Below are 19,245 nucleotides of genomic sequence, written 5' to 3' on the forward strand. Positions count from 1 at the left end.
ACTTGGATAAATGTACTAATCATCTAACACTTTGATGGCGGTGCATTTATAAAGCTCTATTATCCAGCACTAAATTTTATCATTAAAAACAGAATCTTGACTTTCACAACTTTCTTCCTTTTCTATTGTACAATAATTAGACCTTTTTTTAGATATATTTTGCTATAAAAGAAGGTTTATTCAGTGGTAGAACATGCTGTATTGACACCTCATTTCTTGTAAACGATCCCTCTGCTTTCCTTGCCTTTAATAAGCTCCTGCAAAGTTTTTTGAGACTCGCTAGTAATTGTGCAGATCAGAGGCTTGTGCAATGGTTAAACCAATTATGGGTGTACAGCCAGACTCTCAAAAAAGGTTCATTAATCCAGCGAACCAACGCAAAACAAAATAAAATGATCTGTTTTAATGTACATGCTTTTGGTTCTTCTAAAGGTTTTATTTTCTTCCATTATAACAGAAGGCATTCAGTGATTATTCACCAGCTTTGCAAACACCATCTATCTGCTTAAAGGAGAACTTGTCCAGGTACAAGGAAAAAAAATCAAAGCGTCAGCCCACATTTGTTACATTAGTAAAGCTGATATCCAAGAATTAAAATAATAAATGCCCTTGCAGTGGGGCCATACATGCACTGCAAGGGGGTAAATGCTCATTTAGGTCTAGCAGGGATGTAAAGAGCAAACTTACTGACCTCCCCTGCACTTGCCCTTAGCCAATGTGGCTACTTTTACCATAGCCTTAGGTCATCAACGTGCAAAGCAGGACTATTGGCCCTCCAATATAGGTAATAACATCATTGCAACCAGAACTATGGAAGAGGCTGCAGGGGACCAGTCACTTGGAGAAGCAAACTTTTATATCTTTATATCTCATATTGCCCTTAAGGAGCATTTAGGTGTTGCAGCTTTATTTTTCCCTCAATAGTCTCATCTGGTTTTCACCAGTCCTTTTCTGGGTTCCAGATCTTTGTCTAGCTAGACTGACCAGGTTGGAATGGCCTAACTACTGCACATCTCTGTCTATGTCCTTGTTGCTCATTCTGCATCATTTCCTGCCTGGTGATCAGCTGTCATCCTCTGGACAGGAAGGGAGGTTAAATTACCCAAGAACAGTAAAAACCCAACTGTTCTAATTCGTCTCCACTCTATCCAAAACTAGAAAACCAATTTTGGGTTGGGTTATATAGAAGGTCTTACAAGCTCAAAGCCAAAAGCCCAGGCATTCGGTCAAATCTATTTGTATAAAGATATCATCAGCAGGACATGCATGGAGGTTACATCTCTCTAATGGAGGCCCAGAGAACAGTGAAAACCTAGCAGTTCTAATCATTCTCCACTCTATCCAAAACTAGAAATGTTTTTTTGGCTTTGCATACACAACAGACTTTACAAGTCACATTTCCCAGAAAACATTTTGCTCCAAGCTTTCCTTGGTTTTGACCAGATGACCAAAAGTTTAGTCATGGTGGCTTAGACGTTAGCACCTTGCAGGACTAGGTTCCAGGTTCAAGTATCAGCCAGGGCACTATCTGCATAGAGTTTTCTTGTTCTTCCCATGTTTGTATGGGTTTTCTCTGGATACTCCGGTTTCTTCCCACATCCCTAAAACATGCAGTTAGGTTAACTGGCTTCCCCCCAAAATTGAACTTAGATTGTATTTATTGCATAGGACTATGTTGGGACATTAGATTGTAAGAAGAGAATACTGACAAGACTATGGAATTTGTGCGCTCTTGGAAGAGCTGTGTAATATGTCCGTGCTATATAAATACCAGTTACTAATAATAATAATCTATATGTAGTACAGCAATCATCAGCAGGACAGTAGGGGAGGCTAAATCTTTCCAACGGCGTCCCAGAGAACAGTAGAAACCCAACAGTTCCAATCCTTCTCCACTCCAGAAACTGAAAAACATTTTGGCAGTTGCATACACAGGAGACCTTACAAGCTCACCTTTCCCATAGAACATTCTGTTCCAAGCTTTCTTTATTGTTGGCCACATGACCATAAACTTGGGTAACATTTAATTCTGTTGAAGTTCATCAGAAAGGCAGAAGAGCAAGTTTTGAGGTTTCCACCTCACCTTGCCCAGATACCATTCTGCTTTAATCTTTTTTAACTGTTGGTCACATGGCCAAAAGCCTAGGCATTTGTCACATGATACCTTGGAAAACTAACTATCAAGAACTCATCACCCAATACCGGGGTTTCCACCTAATCTCTGTGTTGTTTATATCTATTTACTCTCTCAGTCATCCTTGGGAACTTACAAAAAAGATTCTACTTGCCCATAAAACTTACCAGTTGCTTGATTTGCAAGCTAGCTGGCTCCTATGAGCAACACCATTTTTTACACCCTATTGTGTGTGAATTTCCCTCACCTAATAGATTGTAAGCTCTTTGGGGCAGGGTCCTCTCCTCCTGCATCACTGTCTGTATTAGTCTGTCATTTGCAATCCCTATTTATTGTACAGCGCTGCGTAATATGTTGGCGCTATATAAATCCTGTTTAATAATAATAATAATAATAGTTGGAGACCTTTTAAGTCAGGGCACCATTTTTATTGAATAGGGTATGTTATTACAGACTAGAGCTGTGATTCTTTAGACTTTAGCGAGTATTTTTTTTAATTCCTGTGCTGAAAATACTACATAAAAATCTACAAACACATACAAGGCATGAAAAACAGCTGCGACCAGCAAGGCACTAATTGCCGCCATTTAATCAGTCACAGCTCAGACTGTTTACACTAACAAAATGTATCATACTAGGCATCTTAGAAAGTTGAACAATACGCCGCTGTCTGTGCCCGTAAATACATATATAGTGAGTGAAATGAGAGGTGGCAAGGCAACAGGCTAATGGCCCGAATCATGTGCATTGCATGACAAAATGAAAAAGAGAGACAGTTGTTATGGCAACACAGAAAAGTTTTCTCTTTTTTTTTTGGCCTTCTGCCTTTTAAAGTTTCCAGATATTTCTAGCGACGGTAATAAAATAGCACCTGGATTCTAATTATTTGCTATTTTCATTTGCTTTCTGTCCTCCGGTTTTATACTCGAGCGTCAAGGCAGTAACATCAAACGCTGGTGAATCTTCAGTTTATTTGAGCATTTCAAGTAAGTTTGCAAATTTTAGTTTTACCAGGTTTATTTTTGTTAACAAGGACCCTGTTTTTTTAACTGAGGAATGTACACATAGGGGGGCTCTGAGCTATTCTGAGATCCTAAAATGCAAAAAAGACATGAAAATGTGATGGAAATGTAGCGGTGTAGCAGCAAGATCTGTAATCTGTGCTTGGTAATTTTGGGCGGTCAGGCACCCCAGATCATAACACTTCCTCATAGGCACCCCAGATCATAATACTGCCCCCACAGGAACCCCAGATCATAACATTTCCCCATAGGCACCCCAGATCATAACACTGCCCCCATAGGCACTCCAGTTCATAACACTGCCCCCATTGGCACGCCGGATCATAACACTGCCCCCACAGAAACCCCAGATCAGACTACTGCCGCCACAGGCTCCCCAGATCATAACACTCCTTTAGAGACACCCGGGATAATAACACTGACCCTACAGTGACACCAGATCATACTGCTGCTCTACAGATATCTCAGATCATAATATTGCCCCCACAGGTTCCCCAGAACATAAAACTGTCCCCATAGGCCCCCTAGATCATAACACTGCCACCACAAGCACCCCACATCATAAAACCACTCCCACAGGCACCCTGGATCATAATACTTTCCCCATAGGTATCTCAAATCATAATGCTGCCCCCACAGGCTCCCCAAAACAAAAAACTGTCCCCATTAACACCCCAGATCATAACATTGTCCTCACAAGCACCCAAGATCAGTAAACTGACCCCACAGGTATCCCAGATCATAACTTCACCCCTATTGGCACCCCAGATCATAATACTGCCTCCGCAGGTGCCCAAGGTCTATAAAATACTGTAAATTCTGGTGTTGCAATGTTAATCAGCAGTCATCCAATCACTTCAAATAGCAAGATGGTGGCAGTGAGAGACCACTCTAAGTTACCAAATGATTCAGAAATTTTCAAACGCACATGCAATAAAAAAAAAGACGATATTTATAAAAAAAATGCAAACACAAAAAATAATTTAAGAGCAAAACAAATATAATTTGGATAAAACAGCTGTATCCGTATAATTGCAAAAAATGTAAATAACTCAAGGTTACCGCGGGACCATACATGTAAAAATAATATATATATATATATATATATATATATATAATGAATATACTATTATTTAAGTTGCTAGGGACTTATATTTATACACCAATCAGCCAAAAAATAAAGCCATCTCTTTAGTATCAAGTGGGGCTCCTAAGATATCATATGCGCCAAGACATTAATAATAGACTTTTAACAACTCAAAAAGCCCCAAAACACCTAAAAATGGCAAAAAAAAGCCTATAACCCCAATTAATGTAGGCATTTGGAGAATGTATTTGTGTTTTCAAGCATTTGTTGTGTTTTAGGGCATTTACAGGTGTTTATGGGTGTTTAACAGTTTGTAAATAGAGAAGATGCGTTTCTTTATAGACCATTCCAATGCTCTGGCACAGACTGTTCTATTGGATTGAATGGGAATTTCTTGGGTGTTTAAACGCTAGTGTAGACTTAGCCAAAGAAATTGATGCATACACAAGTAACCATTCACATATTCTAATGTTGCATTATCATCCAATGCCTCATAACTATTTGCATAACCAATGTCCATGGGCCGGTTCTGATCCTCATGAGCCGCATGTGCTTTCTGCAGTGGGGCCATAGGGGCTTTCTGCGGTGGGTAATGGTCATCATGGACATGGACTCTAAGTGCTCCTTTATTTTCTATATTCTGAACCCTACTGGAACAATGTTGCTAATCATTGAATTCCTTATGAATCAGCCTTTCTCAACTTTTAACCTGGAGGAACTCTTGAAATTAATATATCAAATCACAGGAAAACCCTACTAATGCAACTCATTGGTGTTACTGGGAAAAAGTGGTCCTTTATTGTCAGAGATCCACCTTTACAGAAACCTAAAAATATAATTGGTGTTATGCCACTGTTTTTGCCAAGTGGTGTTGGTCCAGGGAATATGCAGGCACCATAAAAGGAAGACCAATCAGCCACAGCTTAGGGAACCCATAGTTACCCCTGGAGGAATCCCAGAGTTCTATGGAACCCAGGTTAAAAATGGCTGTCTGAAATGTATATAAAAGTAGTAAATATTAAAATGGGCAGAGATTGGAGTCTCTGTTCTACAAAACCTACATTACCAACTAGATGATTGGGAACCGCAATATGACCTGCTATTATCAGATAATAGGGAAGATAAAATACACAACTCAGAGCAGATCCTGAGTGCCAGTGGGTAATTGTTAAACTATTCTAATTTAATGTAAAGGTTACCAAATCTACTTACATCCACCGATAATATATTACAATATTTGATAAGTAATACAACAGCAAGAATGCTTTAGCACCAGGACCAGCAGATGTAAATGACAATCTATACACTGTCCTTATAACATGTCCCCTTTATCTTCCAGGAATGGTTTATAGTCTGCATTGCTCATATCAATACACTCCGGAGACGTGAGGCATTAAAATGCATTGTTTATTCCCGCTGTTGCATCGGTCTGGTCTCAGTAAACTTGATCGAGAATTATGAACTTTATATAAATTTATAGGTGATATAGAAACAGCATTGCTTTCAGCAGGATTTTCAGGCTACATATATTTATGAAGGGAACAGATTTATGGCATCTAAATCCCTTCGGGGTTTACTGGTGTACTTTCGGAAAAATATATGGTGTCTACATGTTTTTGTTTTTTTTTTGGTCAGGTGAGAAAACAGGCTTTAATGCCGACAAGAGTGAATTTGTCATACCTGTGAAACAAAAATTGCCTATGAATATTAGACATGAATAAATGTGGTTAAGACCAATTATGTGTGACGAGCCCCAATATTAAGGGACACACTGCCTCTCTAATCGGCATCTCAAGGGCAATTTGTCTAGTGATACAGAATGCCAATTTATTTCATAGAAGTCATACTGACATTAAAATTACATACATATATATTATATTGCCGGGGGTTTGCAAACGACTGACCATTGGCAGACATAGCCAACAGTTCTTTGTGCAGAACTAGATTGTAAGCTCTTCTGGGCAGGCTCTCGCCCCTCCTGTGTCACTGTCTGTATCTGTCTGTCATTTGAAACCCCTTTTTAATGTACAGCGCTGCAAATATATAAATCATATTTATTAATAATAATAATAATAATAATATATATTATATGGTCAAGGGGATGTATACAACTGACCATTGGCAGACATAGTCATAGACTTGGTACACCTGTTGGCTTGGAAAGGTCTTGGGTCCTCAGCAGTGGCACACCTTGCACCTGACTATCACAATTATCTAAATGGCCAAACATACATGGAGCTCTCTCCTTAATATTGAGTTTCCAGCAAAATCTTAAACAACTGTATACATTCAACTGTGTTGCAGAAGTTTGGCAAAGACTCTTTTCTAATCCAGGCTGGGACTTTGCCTCTATGCACAAAGACAGATCAATAAAGCCATTGTTTGATGAGTTGGGTGTGGAGGAAGATGAGTGGTCAGTACAAAGCCTTGACCTCAACCCTGAACACCTTTGGGATGAAGTGGAACACCCATTGCAAGACAAGTATTTTTATTTAGCATTGGTACCTGACCTTACAAATGCTCCTTTGGCTAAATGGACAAAAGTTTCCACAGACCCCTCCAAAATCTAGTGGAAAGACTTCCAAGGAGAATAGAGCCACAAACAAGGAAGGGAATGTGGTTAAAAAGAGAATGCCCAGAAAGCTAATATAGTGGATAGTATAATGTGTATTCATTGTATATATATATATTTTCAAAACGCCATTGCAACTTGTATAAAGCATTGTGAAGCTAGGCATTTCTGGCCACCCTATGCTTCCAGGTTCCAAAGCAGTTGCATGGTCTCTTATTGCTACAGTTAACCTGCTTTTCAAAAAGATATAAATCCTAACCTGAGGACAATAGGCCTGTTAATGCACCGTGTTTCATTAACAATTGCCATAATTGAATATCTCAGCGCTACTGGTTTCCTCCACTCTTGGGCAACCACCTCTTCTCTACATGCATTGGCTCCAGTATTAATATCCAGTATTTATATCACACCATAACTTCACCAGACTTAGATGTGACCCAAGCTTATGCTCATGTGGCCAACACTAAAGAATGTCAGGTCACTTGTGTCACTTATGTATGTAATTCCCAAAATGTTTTTTCTACTTTTGGATAGAGTGTAGAAGGATTGGAATTGTTGGATTTTTAGTGTTCTCTGAGATGCCGTTGGAGAGATTTAACCTCCCTTCCTGTCCAGCTGATGATAGCTTCATCACATTTAGATATTTAATAACTAGTACTTACATAGCGCCGACATATTACGCAGCTCTTTATAATGTCCATAGTCATATCACTAACTGTCCTTAAAAGGGGCCTCCAATCTAATGTCCCTACCTCAGTCATATATCATTAACACAGTCTAAGGTCAATTTTGGGGAGAAGCCAATTAACACAACTGTTTTTGGAATGTGTGAGTAACCGGAGGTAACCCACCAAACAAAGGGAGAACCTGCAAACTCCATATCCATGCAGTGTCCTGGCCGAGAATTAAACCTAGGACCCAGTACTGAAAAGGCCAGAGTGCTAACCTCTGAGCCACCATGCTGTCCAATAATCATCTGAATACCCTTGCTCTATGAACAGTCTTCCTGATATTAATAACGATAAACCATGGTTCATCAATGGTTTCCATCATGGTCATTGTATGGTCTCCACCAGGAACTTATGTGACAAGGTGACAATTTGGAAGTACCATTTGGAGAGAATTGTCAATCTATAACAAATGCAAATACAAGGACAGGATCACCTATATTAAAGCCACATACACAAGATGATACAATAAAAAACATAGAATGATATTACATTAAGTTCAGACTTATATGAAGTTTGGCTGATTTAGGTCTCTTTAAAAAAAAAAAAAACATTCTTTATTTAGGTTTCCATAGAGTAGGGAAGGGGGAATGGGATGTTAACAAAACAAATGCAAATGCAGTACAAATAGCAAATGATTCAAACAAAAAGATGGTTCACGTAAATCAAATGCAAAAACAAATATAACACAAGCAATTAAACGACATTAAAACAAAGAGAAATCCTGGAGCAACCCAGTTTAATTCAAGTCCAGGGTCTAGATACAGAAGCCTGAAGGCTCCGTGCTTCAGGGCAGATGGATTCTATGAACAAAAAAAAAGGAAAAAGTATTTGGAAATGGGAGGGGAAAGGAAAAGGGGAACCGGCAATGGGCATATACCCAGGAAGAGGGAGTTATGTTGAAAAAGTTTTACAACCTACTAATGAGTAGCATTAAAGAAAATGGCTATAGTGTTCAGTTGAATGCACAAATTGGGTCCAGTAGACCCATGTGTATGCTACCCTTCCACCATTCCAGGTAACTGAAGAGGTAATCAAAATACTGACCCCTTTGGACACATCAGAGCAACAATGATAGACCGTGGGGTATCTTTTATTACCAAATTTTAGTATCTTATCTCTATGGACTGTTTAAAACCCTCCAAGGAGGGTAAGGTAAAGGGAGGGATGAAGGGGGTAACAGGGGGAATGGAACAGCGAGACAAACAAAAATATAAAACAAAAACAACGTAAGCACAGATTGGCTGCGCAAGTTCCCTTAGTGACAGTAGCTCAGGTCGGCGGAGCGGGATTCCCACCCCCCGGGCAAGGCTATTAACTAGGCCCATATAACATAAGGTGTTCAAACTAATGAAAGCTGTACGTGGGGAGTACTAAAAGTAAATACCAATCAAGTTGTAACAACCTTATAGATTGTTTACTACCCGAAGGGGTAGGCGTATAGCCATTGCTTTTGGTCTCTTTTAAAGAATATGCAAAACCTTTAGGTACCCCCTACTGCTAATAACATAGAGCTACAATTTGAGCACAACAACATAAGTTAAAACCCATTAAAACATGCATAAAACATATTTATATTCATTTTTTATTCATTTTCTTAAACATTCAAATAGAAGCAAAACATTGATTGTGGATGTATCCATGGAAACAACATGCATCTAAATCTAAAGGTGCATATAAGAGATACCCAACAAAATGCACATTATGAAGACAATTTTTACAGCAGGCTCTTCTAGTTATAATGTGATTAACCTGGTGACAGCTTTGTCTATAAAGCAGCTTTGCAGCAACTAAACCATTGTGGCGGCACGGAAGCTCAGGGTGTTTGCTTAGAGCTTGTGTGTACAAACCCCGGCTATGGAGGATCACAACTCTCCACTATTCTGCAGGTTTGATCCTAATGCATTCTAACACCACTTCAAACACCTGAGATTCATTTGAAATTTCATTGTTCCAGGCAGTTCCCACCCATGTTTGATGTTTCTTTTGATTTCCCACTTATACACAGACTTAATTTGGCAAATTACTCTTTTTCATGTGTTGTGAAGTTCTGTTGCCAACACAAAAAAAAAAAAAAAGAATTTCTTTTTGTTTTGGCAAATAACCAAAAGCCAAAAGCTTTGTCCAAAAATATAAAGCAAATTGGAACAAAGACATTTGAAACACCTGCTTCAAGCTGAACAAAATAAACACATTATGCCGCTCTGTATTCATTAATAAATCATTTAATGTATTTTTTTATCTAACTATAAAAAGGTTCTGAATTGGACTGAAGAAACTATTTATAAAGGAGTGAATGAAACATTCACCAGGAGATTGATTGGCATTCGTTATACACAAATAACACCATTTTCCATTTGCCCCATTATTAAAGGGAAACAAAGATATCACCAAATCCCAACAGGGTCACTAGTTATATAAGATCACCATTGTCACTGACACTTTATATTTCAGAATACCAATGGAGTGTAGTGTAGTTGTTTCAAACCCTCTGATTGCTACTTTTGCCACAATTATCCCTTTCTTTCATATATTAGGGTGCACACTGACTTTTTTCAAGAAGAATTACAAAAACAAGTTGACTTTTTTGATTGCATAGGCTCAATTAACATTGCCAGTTGTTCCCTATAACATTGAAAATCTTCACTTGTTATGTTCTGTTCCACTTGACTGATAAGAAAACTACATATCCCATGATTCCTTCCATTGAGTATCATGGATGGGGGAGTTTACACTTGTAGTCTCGGCTCTGAAGAGCTCAATAGGTTACAAATGAAGACATTCTGAATGGAGCATGATTTGTAGCCACATATATGCAATTCTCTGCGTAGGAGATAATGAGGGCTAATTGAACACGTATTTTTAGAACAACAGGAAGAAGAAATGTATCACTGAGATGCTAAATAAATAATAAATGTGATTCTTTTTGTTTTTGTAATTCTTTAATTCAGGATCTCAGCTGGTGACAGTTGGCCCACACTACTGACGCTAGCTCGAGTTCTATGAACTTCCTATTCGTTTGAATGAGTTGAACATTTGATATGAATCTGCAGCAATAGACCAAATTTATTAAAGCTCTCCAAGAATAGAGAAGATAGACCAATATAGGAGAACCTGGATCACCCAGGTTCTCCAATGATGGTTTACCTTCTTTAGGCTTTGAGAGATTGAATAAGTCAGGCCCAATGTTCCAAAGCTCCACTGACTCAGAACGCATAAAGTAAAATCCGACTTGCTGGTTCTAGATTAGGGAGATCAGTAAGAATATGTATGTTGAATATTTCCATTGTCTATATAATGCTCATCAATATCACGTAGTGACTTCATCATATCAACCTCTTACAATATCACACAGACTGTGACCACCGCAGTCCAAGGCAAATAAACAAACTGATTTCTTTTTTAGCTTGTTAGGAAGTTGTAAAAGAGAAACATAAGTATTAAAGTATTAGGCACCGAGGACAACATTCAACCATTTTAGACCCCCTAAACCTGCCGTCTTCAGTTGTCCCTCTGTGTTATAGAATCGATCTAAGCTTCTTGTCTTATGGCGGAGAAATATTTATTGATTTATGTGAGTATTATTTTACATGGGGGATTATCAAATCCATTCAATCAGGCAGTAACTCTCTATTTAAAACTAAAATCCTCCCCTCCATTTGTTTATTAAAACATTTCTGTTTTCATTACAAACCATTTTCATTACAACCTCATAACCTCATCACACGCACGGCTACAAGACTTTTCTATAGCTGCCCCAACTCTCTGGAATGGTCTTCCTCATCCTATTCGGCTTGCTTCTACTTTCATTTAAAACAGCACTCAAATCCCAATGCTTAAACCTCGCCTATGTCCATTGAAACCATCACTACTTCCCACCGCTACATATCTCCCCTCCTATTGTGTGTTAATTCCCCCACCTCCTAGATTGTAAGCTCCTCGGGGCAGGGTCCTCTCCTCCTGTGTCACTGTCTGTATTCATCTGTTATTAATGTACAGCGCTGCGTAATATGTTGGCGCTATAAAAATCCTGTTTATTATTATTAATAATCATATTATTAACAATAATTTTGTGGATCTGGTGATATCATCATGGGTCTCTGTTTTTGTCTGTGCTATGAAAAAAGATAATACAGTAGCTGTTAGGGGGAGGGGGGGTCATCAGGGTGCTGTACATATTTTCTCTAATAAAAAAAAAAGCGACTTTTTTCTGTAATCCTCTCATAAGCCCTCAGCCCTAATGCAAGGAGTGGGTTGACTCCGGAGAGGACCTATGTAAATGTATTGATGGGTCCGGAGGAATGGGAGTTCCTAGGCAATGTGCATTTGCATGCAGACTACTCCAAAGTAATACCTACATATAAAGCTGAAAATAATGAAATCAAATGAACAGAAGGACAACCCTTGAATTAATGCTCAGGTCTTCAGGGAACCTCTTCGATAATTACTATACCCACAGCTTTCAGTATATTAGTATGGTGGACAGTGGGAAGAATGCCTCTTACATTGCCAGCCAGTGTGAAAAATGTCACCCTTACAGCCAAAAAGATCATTGGGGTCACATAGTCTGACTTAAGGGGCACACATTACTCATGGCTCATTACCCCCAGTAACCTCTAGAGAAACCCTGGTTGAGAAACACAGAATTATTGCTCATTAAATTAAAGTGTATGTAAACTCAACTTTTTTATTTTACATAAAAGGGTAGGCAACCCTTTTATATAAAAAAAAATGTATTTATCTTTTTTAAATGCAACACCCAATTATTTTTTTTTTGTCTTGAGCGCTGAGGCTCTCGGGATACCTACCTCTTTCCCGAGATTAGGCATGCACAGAAGGAGCCCTTTCTTTAATGGGAGAAAATAATAACCGATCTCACACATGTGGAGTGCGAGGACGGATACCGGGACGACGCGGGACCCAATCGAAGTCACCTTCCAATGGATCTGCAGGATTAAAGATGTGTGTTTTTTTTGTTTATTTTTACTTTACTTCTGCTTTAATGTAATAATCAATGCAATACATTTCATTATACTGTACATATGTACACATTTATTCCAGCAATTACAAGTGACTGACAAAATTCCACCCCTGTTTACTTGGCCATGTCAATATTCTAACCAAATCAAGGGCCTTCAGTTTCCAATTTTGACATAATTTAATTTGTTTAGCCACCTTGAATAGTTAATAATAAAACATCATGATAATGCTGATTCACCACCCATAGGTGACGCAGAAGGTGACATTGCAATACCAATGAATAGTTGTGTCGCTCGCTTGGTGTGCCATATCCTAATGAATTCCAGGATGGCAATAATGGGATTACAAAAATTTTGGTCAGACTCCATGGACGTATTAATTTCAAACGTATCTTTGGTCTGCAATTGCACTTTAGCATTAACTGACTCAAACTAACAAGAAAAATGCAGGCCTGATTTCCAAGACTAATGAAGATTGACTGTCATGGGAGAACTTGGGTGATCCAGCAAACCTGGAACGGATTTAGTCCAGGGTTGAAAACATTTGCCAATAAATAGCATATTTTTTTAAGAATGCCATTCCATGTTTGCTGAATTACCCAGGTTCTCCTTTGATAGTCTATCTTCACCAGTCTTGCAGAGCTTTAATGAAGCAGGCACATCAGCATTAAAAGCTACTTGTGCCAGCTTCAATATTTCAGAGCCGAAAAATGCTCTAGCCTGAATTTTGTCATTTTACCCTTTTTATGGATAACAATACAAATGTGCAATATTAATATTATATTTATTTGCTTGCATTTTGTTTTTCTTTTTTTTTTTTTCTTTTTTTCACCAAACTGTCAACTTTCTTTTTCCTTGACATGCCGGTGCCTTATTTCTTTTTGAATGTAAGAGGGAAAGCAGAAAGCATTTTTCATTAGCCCAGGCACAGTTTTATTGTCTCTTGCACACTATAAATCAGAGCTGCAAATTATAATAAAACATTGGATAGAATAGAGAAAATTCTCCCTCCTGTTTTGGCTCCCCCTGCTGGTTAACATGTATATTACAACTGTCTCATTGATTTTCTGTAAAATGCTATTTTTTTTTTTCTACACTTTTACTATGCAGAGAGAACTTGGACACAACTGTCTCTTAAAGCTAAACGTTGGGATGATATAAAGAACAAAAATAACAGTAATCAGTCAAATTGTAATCCTTAAAAATATTTTAAAATGCAAGAAGTAAGTAGCAAAATTAATTTGGTTTTAGCTCTGCAGTCCCTGTAAAGTGCAGAACAGTCTGGGGAGGGGAGAAGCAGGGTAAACAGCCAACTGAGGTAGTTTGGAGCATACTAAAAGAAAGTGAAAGCATACTGATAGAGGAATGAGTATGCTGCTTCTCCTTTCACTGTATATTCTTACAATTTTGATAGGAAAGAGACTCTAAGTTAAAATTAAACTGCAGCTGAGAATAATCAGGTTCCTTCCCCTTTAGAAAGGGATATGTGGCAGGGTTGAGTATATCTCAGGCCTGGCTGGACATAGATACAGAATTCCTTTCGGAAGCTCTTGAATATGAATTTTCTTTGTACATTTAGCTGATTGGTCTGCCTCCCTTAATGTTTCTGTTTCTAGATCCAGGTATTTACGCATACTTGGCCATCGCTGCTCTGACCAAAATGGCTGCAGGAAGACGACACATGCAACAGCTCGCTAGGACTTCTTGCAGCACGGAGGCAATTAGCATTCATTGCCTGTAGCCTGTCATTGTAATCAGGTGGGAGTCCACTCACTAATTAAAGTGCTTGAAAGCCCAGATCTATCCATACACATTGATTACATGGGGAGTATGCATGCTATTTATAACTTTACTGCAGCGAGACCCTCTAGGAAGACGATTATCATCTAAAAATTCACTGAGATCTAGTAAACAGAGGTAAAGAATACCTGTGCTTCACCTGTGCAGGGGAAAGTAACAGTTCCACGAGAATAGTGGTCCCACTACCTGCACATATTATTCCATATACGCATTTAATTCCATTTTTAGTGAGCGCAGGATTTCATGGGCCCACCCTCGATGAGCAATGTGTATATGACATGCTACAATAAAACACTGATGGTTTTACATCAGCATTAAAAGAAGAATAGAAAAAAGGAGGAGGATTCTGAACATCATGAGACCAGGTTGAAGAATAGGGATGAACAAAATGTGGAAACTTGAGGGAAAGTAAAATGTGTGCAATAATTCCTCCAAACCCAACGGGACAAACTTATGTTTCTGTTACCACTCAACTTGCAGACCGCCTGTCTAGCAGCATGCTCAGCCTCCCTTTAGCTGTGCATTTCTCTGCAAATATTGACCTGATCAGCGCCATTTTGTTAATATAATAGTTGGAAGCTTCCTAAAGATAGTTTTTTAGCTAAGGATTGCAAATTCCTATATATCTCCTATCTCCACATATTGGCAGTATGGTGGCTCATTGGTTAGCACTCTGGCCTTTGCAGTACACCTTGGTCCCAGGTTCGAATCTCGGTCAGGAAACTATCTGCATGAAGTTTGCAGGTTCTCCCCGTGTTTGAGTGGGTTTCCTTTGGGTACTTCGGTTTCCTCCCACACACCAAAAACATGCAGTTAGGTTAAATGGCTTTCCCAAAAAAATTGACTGTGTTAAAGGCATATGACTATGGTAGGGACATTAGATTGTGAGCTCCTTTGAGGGACAGCTAGTGACATGACTATGGACTTGTACAGTGCTGCGTAATATATCGGCACTATATAAATACTGTGTAACAATATGGCCTTCGAGTGTTCTAAGCCAAATTTTGTTGCAAGGGAGTAGCTGGGGCCGATACAGGAAGTTGGGTGGGGGAGGGTGGGGGTGGCTCGCAGATGACCCAGGATGATCGGCAACAAAAAAATTGTAATGGTTACCTATTCACTTTGTGTGGTATGGTTCTGTTACGGGGTCGGAGCCTACCCTGATCTACTCTCTGCAAGATAGAAGTCATCACAACACCTAACAAGTAAGTGCTGCAAGCAATGAGTAGATTGGTTCCTGGTTTCAATCTTGTCCTGTTATTGGCTGCTAGTCCAACTTCTCTTGTTTCAGGCTAGGATTGCCGTTACTCAACTGACCTCAAACCATGGATCTTGATAATTGCTTGTTGTCCGACCTGATCTCAGTCCATCTTGTCTTGGTCTCTCACCAGCAGTCTACCCAGTACCTGATCTTCACGTACCCCAACACATATGGTGGGGAGAGCCTGGAGGTCATGACTTGGTGTTCTCCTTCAACAAAGTCTAGTCTAGTGGCTTCCAGAGTTATTGGTCCATTGCAGGGCGCTCTGGTGGAAACCAGGAGAATCTTAGAGTACACGCCCTAGGTAGTCCAATGTCACCTGCAAGGGGTAGCAGTCCTAATAGTTGCCTTCTCTCTCCCAGGATGCTATTTAGTTAAATAGATAAATTGCAATGTTTCGGGGTGAGTCAGGGGTCTCCAGTATTCCTAAACTGGACATGGTTGTGGAAGGTCAATAACCCAGAAGGATTAGAGGAACAGGTGGCACTGTCAGAGATGTACAAGATAATCTCCAGTGAGCTACTTGTTTGCATATCTCTCACCAAACGTCAGAAACAAACTCCATGAGAGTGACATATGTGTCCAACGTCCTGTAGGTAGGCCTGAGCTCACAGCCCACCACTGTGAAGCTCAATTGTCAACAAGAATACTGCAAATGTCAGGATCATCTGTAATTGACAGGTATAGTAGGCTGCTGGACAATGACAATTGTCATCACCCAGTGGCTTCAATGGCATCCATCGTAATACTGGGCTAGTGGTGGTTGGATATTTACAACTGGATGATTGATTCTGACTTTGGATAGGAGCTATTCCACCCTTGAATCAGAGCTTGGAATTACAGCAACTCAGGTTCTGATCAAAGGTTGGAAAAGGTCAGAATCAACTCCATTCAAAACTATCCAACCACTATTAGTTTTCGCATTTGGGTAATCTGTTGTTCCAGGACTTGGATACCTTTATAACAGCACAAAGTGTAGAAACAATGTGCGGTCATATACGACATGGTATCAGCCTTTGGTTTACCGGAGCCAGATCAGTACAACATGAATTATAATTGACTGCTATGGATTTAAGCACTTTACTTAAGTGAATAAGCCCTCTTATATCCCTGTATTCTACTGTACGGGTCCATTATCCGATGCATAAAAGCCTATAAAATAACCTATTACTTAGCTAAACACACCACGAAATACATTTGCAATAAAGATCTTATAATTCATTGAAAGAGCAACTTATTATCCAGCATGTCCTACGCTTCATAAAGTCATTGTACGGCTAGTGTGCAATCATTTTTTTTTTCAAAATACAGTTTAACACATGGAATAAATAGGATTTGAATACAGGATTAATTTTCCGAATCAAATACGGATCACAATGCGTTCAGCATACGTGACGTCAGCTTACAACTGAATGAACAATTACGATATTCTATAGGACTGTTCTATTACACATTGTTGTTCTGATTTAATGTGTTTTTTTCCTATAATTTATTTTTTTTAGACTGCTGCTGCGTGAGTGCTTTGCTCTTGTTTGCTACTCAATGCCAAATGATTTCTGAGAATTGGGTATAATAGAAGAGAATGTTAAGTGTATGTGTTACCAAACTGGATTTAGTTTGTTAATGCTTTCTAGGAAAGATTAAGACCTTGGGCTGTCTTGAAAATGAGACATTCAAAAGCAAGGTATTAATTGTGCTATGCAGAGTTTGTGACAAGTAAACTAGAAACTGCAAAGGGAAATGGCAAAGCTAATGTATGTGCAAGTGATCAGGATTTCTTTTTTGTTAATGATGCACCATGTGTGTCTGGCAAAACGTATGATATATTTTAATATTTAATCAAACATTTAACATTTTAGAGATTTTTGCTGAGGCTCTCCTCTGCAGGGGCCTGGCTACTTGAAGGTTACTGCTGGTGGCTGATGCTCATGCTTCCTGGACCCCTGGTGGCATTTTTAGGGTCTCTCTGCTTGTTGGGTTACTGTTGGCCCCTGCTACTCCTTCTTTCTTCTTTCTGGACCTCGGGGATCACTGCTGGGGTCAGATGCCTCAGAGTTACTGTTGGCCCCTGCTACTCCTTCTTTCTTCTTTCTGGACCTCTGGGATCACTGCTGGGGTCAGATGCCTCAGAGTTACTGTTGGGGTCTTCTTCCTGGGGTTCTGGGCCTGAGTTACTGCTGAGGTCTGGTGCCTGCCTGGGGGTTACGGCTAGATCTTACCTTCTTCTTCTGGGGCCCTATACCTGATGGTATCCAAGTCCTGGCCACCTAGACGTTACTTCCTGGGAGGTCCTTGGGGTCATTTACAATATTGTCTCCCATCCCAACCATCCCCGGGGGTTCACTTTGAAACTATGGCTTACTGATCTTTTTCAGCAGTCATTACAACCACCCTGTAGGTGTAAAACATGTGACATGTTACTACCGATCTGTTTTTTTATTTTTATGGTGACTGCTTGTTCCAGTAAAAGGAGATGTACACTGTAACTGAATGATAGTTTGTCCTGAAAATAGAGCAGAAAATTCAGCAGACCAGAAATTGAATGGAAATCCAAAATGGTAGGCGTATCATTGGAACAGGAACACAGGGGGCAACCCCTAGAAGAGACACCTGTCCTAATGGCTGTCTGTGGAGAGAGAGAAAGAAAGAGAGAGATAGGAGAGAGAACAGAGAAGTGATAGAGAGTGAGAGAGATAGAGAGACAGAGATGAGAGAGGGAGAGAAAGAGTGGAGTAAGAAGGGGGAGAAGAGAGGATGGAAAGGAAAAAAAAGAGAGAGAGGGGGGAGAGAGAGTGGAAAGAGAGACATGGAAAGAGTGAGATAAAGAAAGAGAGAGTCAGAGAGAGAGGGGAAAAAGATAGATATGGGCATAAGAAAGAGAGAGAGAGTGAAAAGAGAGAAAAGTAGAGAGAGAGAGAAATGGGAAAGAGAGAGAGATAGGAGAGAGAGGGAAATGAAAGACAGGAGATAGATAGAGAAATAGAGAGAATCACAAAGAGAGAAACAGAGAGGTTAGAAATAATGGAGAAAAATAAAGAGAGAGGAGAGAGAGAATTAGCGAGAGGGAGAGAATGGCCCTGGTTTAATAACCCCCCTAGCGATATTCCCGAGTGTGACTCGGCGTGGATTTTTTTTCTTGCAAATAGCAGAAATCCCAAGTCACACTCGAGGTATCTTTTAACTAAAAAAACCACACTTACCTTGCTCCATTGTCGTTCCCCGTCATGCTGCTGGTCCCCGCATGTCCTGGGGAATGCCAGTGCATGCGTTCGTGCCAGCGGGCGGATCGGCTGCAAATTCAAATAATTTTGTATTGCATTCAATACAAAATAGCTGTATTGAGTCCAATACAAAGAAAAAAAATTAATATATATATATATATATATATATATATATATATATTTATATTATTTAAATATTATACATGCTACTGTGCAGTTACATTACATGTTTAAATATTTTTTTTTAATAGATTTTTGTGTTTTGTTATTTAAAGTTTTTTTTATAAAATGTATTAGGTTTAAAGCCTACAATGAAAAATACATTTCAATGCAAACAATTGCACCACTTTTTTTATGGATATTTGCACGGAACTAGACCGCTAGGGAGGTGAAAGCTCTCAAAGGCTGGAGAGAATACATTTTCATTAGTGAAGCTGGGTT

General features: G+C 39.3%; 1 protein-coding gene across 6 annotated transcripts in view; it reads right to left on the minus strand.

Annotated features, from left to right (window-relative positions):
* The window catches only part of LRRC4C (leucine rich repeat containing 4C), a 503,565-nt gene that overhangs the window by 14,520 nt on the left and 469,800 nt on the right, over positions 1-19,245 (minus strand). For 2 of the 6 annotated variants that reach the window (XM_072422150.1, XM_072422154.1), the window contains one exon: positions 12,352-12,489. The exons of the other annotated variants lie outside the window; for them this stretch is intronic. The gene's annotated coding sequence lies outside the window, so the exon portion shown is untranslated. The remainder of the gene's footprint in view (positions 1-12,351; positions 12,490-19,245) is intronic. 6 annotated transcript variants of the gene reach the window in all.

The sequence above is a fragment of the Pyxicephalus adspersus genome, chromosome 9 (assembly GCF_032062135.1).
Source record: "Pyxicephalus adspersus chromosome 9, UCB_Pads_2.0, whole genome shotgun sequence".
NCBI classification, from domain to species: domain Eukaryota; kingdom Metazoa; phylum Chordata; class Amphibia; order Anura; family Pyxicephalidae; genus Pyxicephalus; species Pyxicephalus adspersus.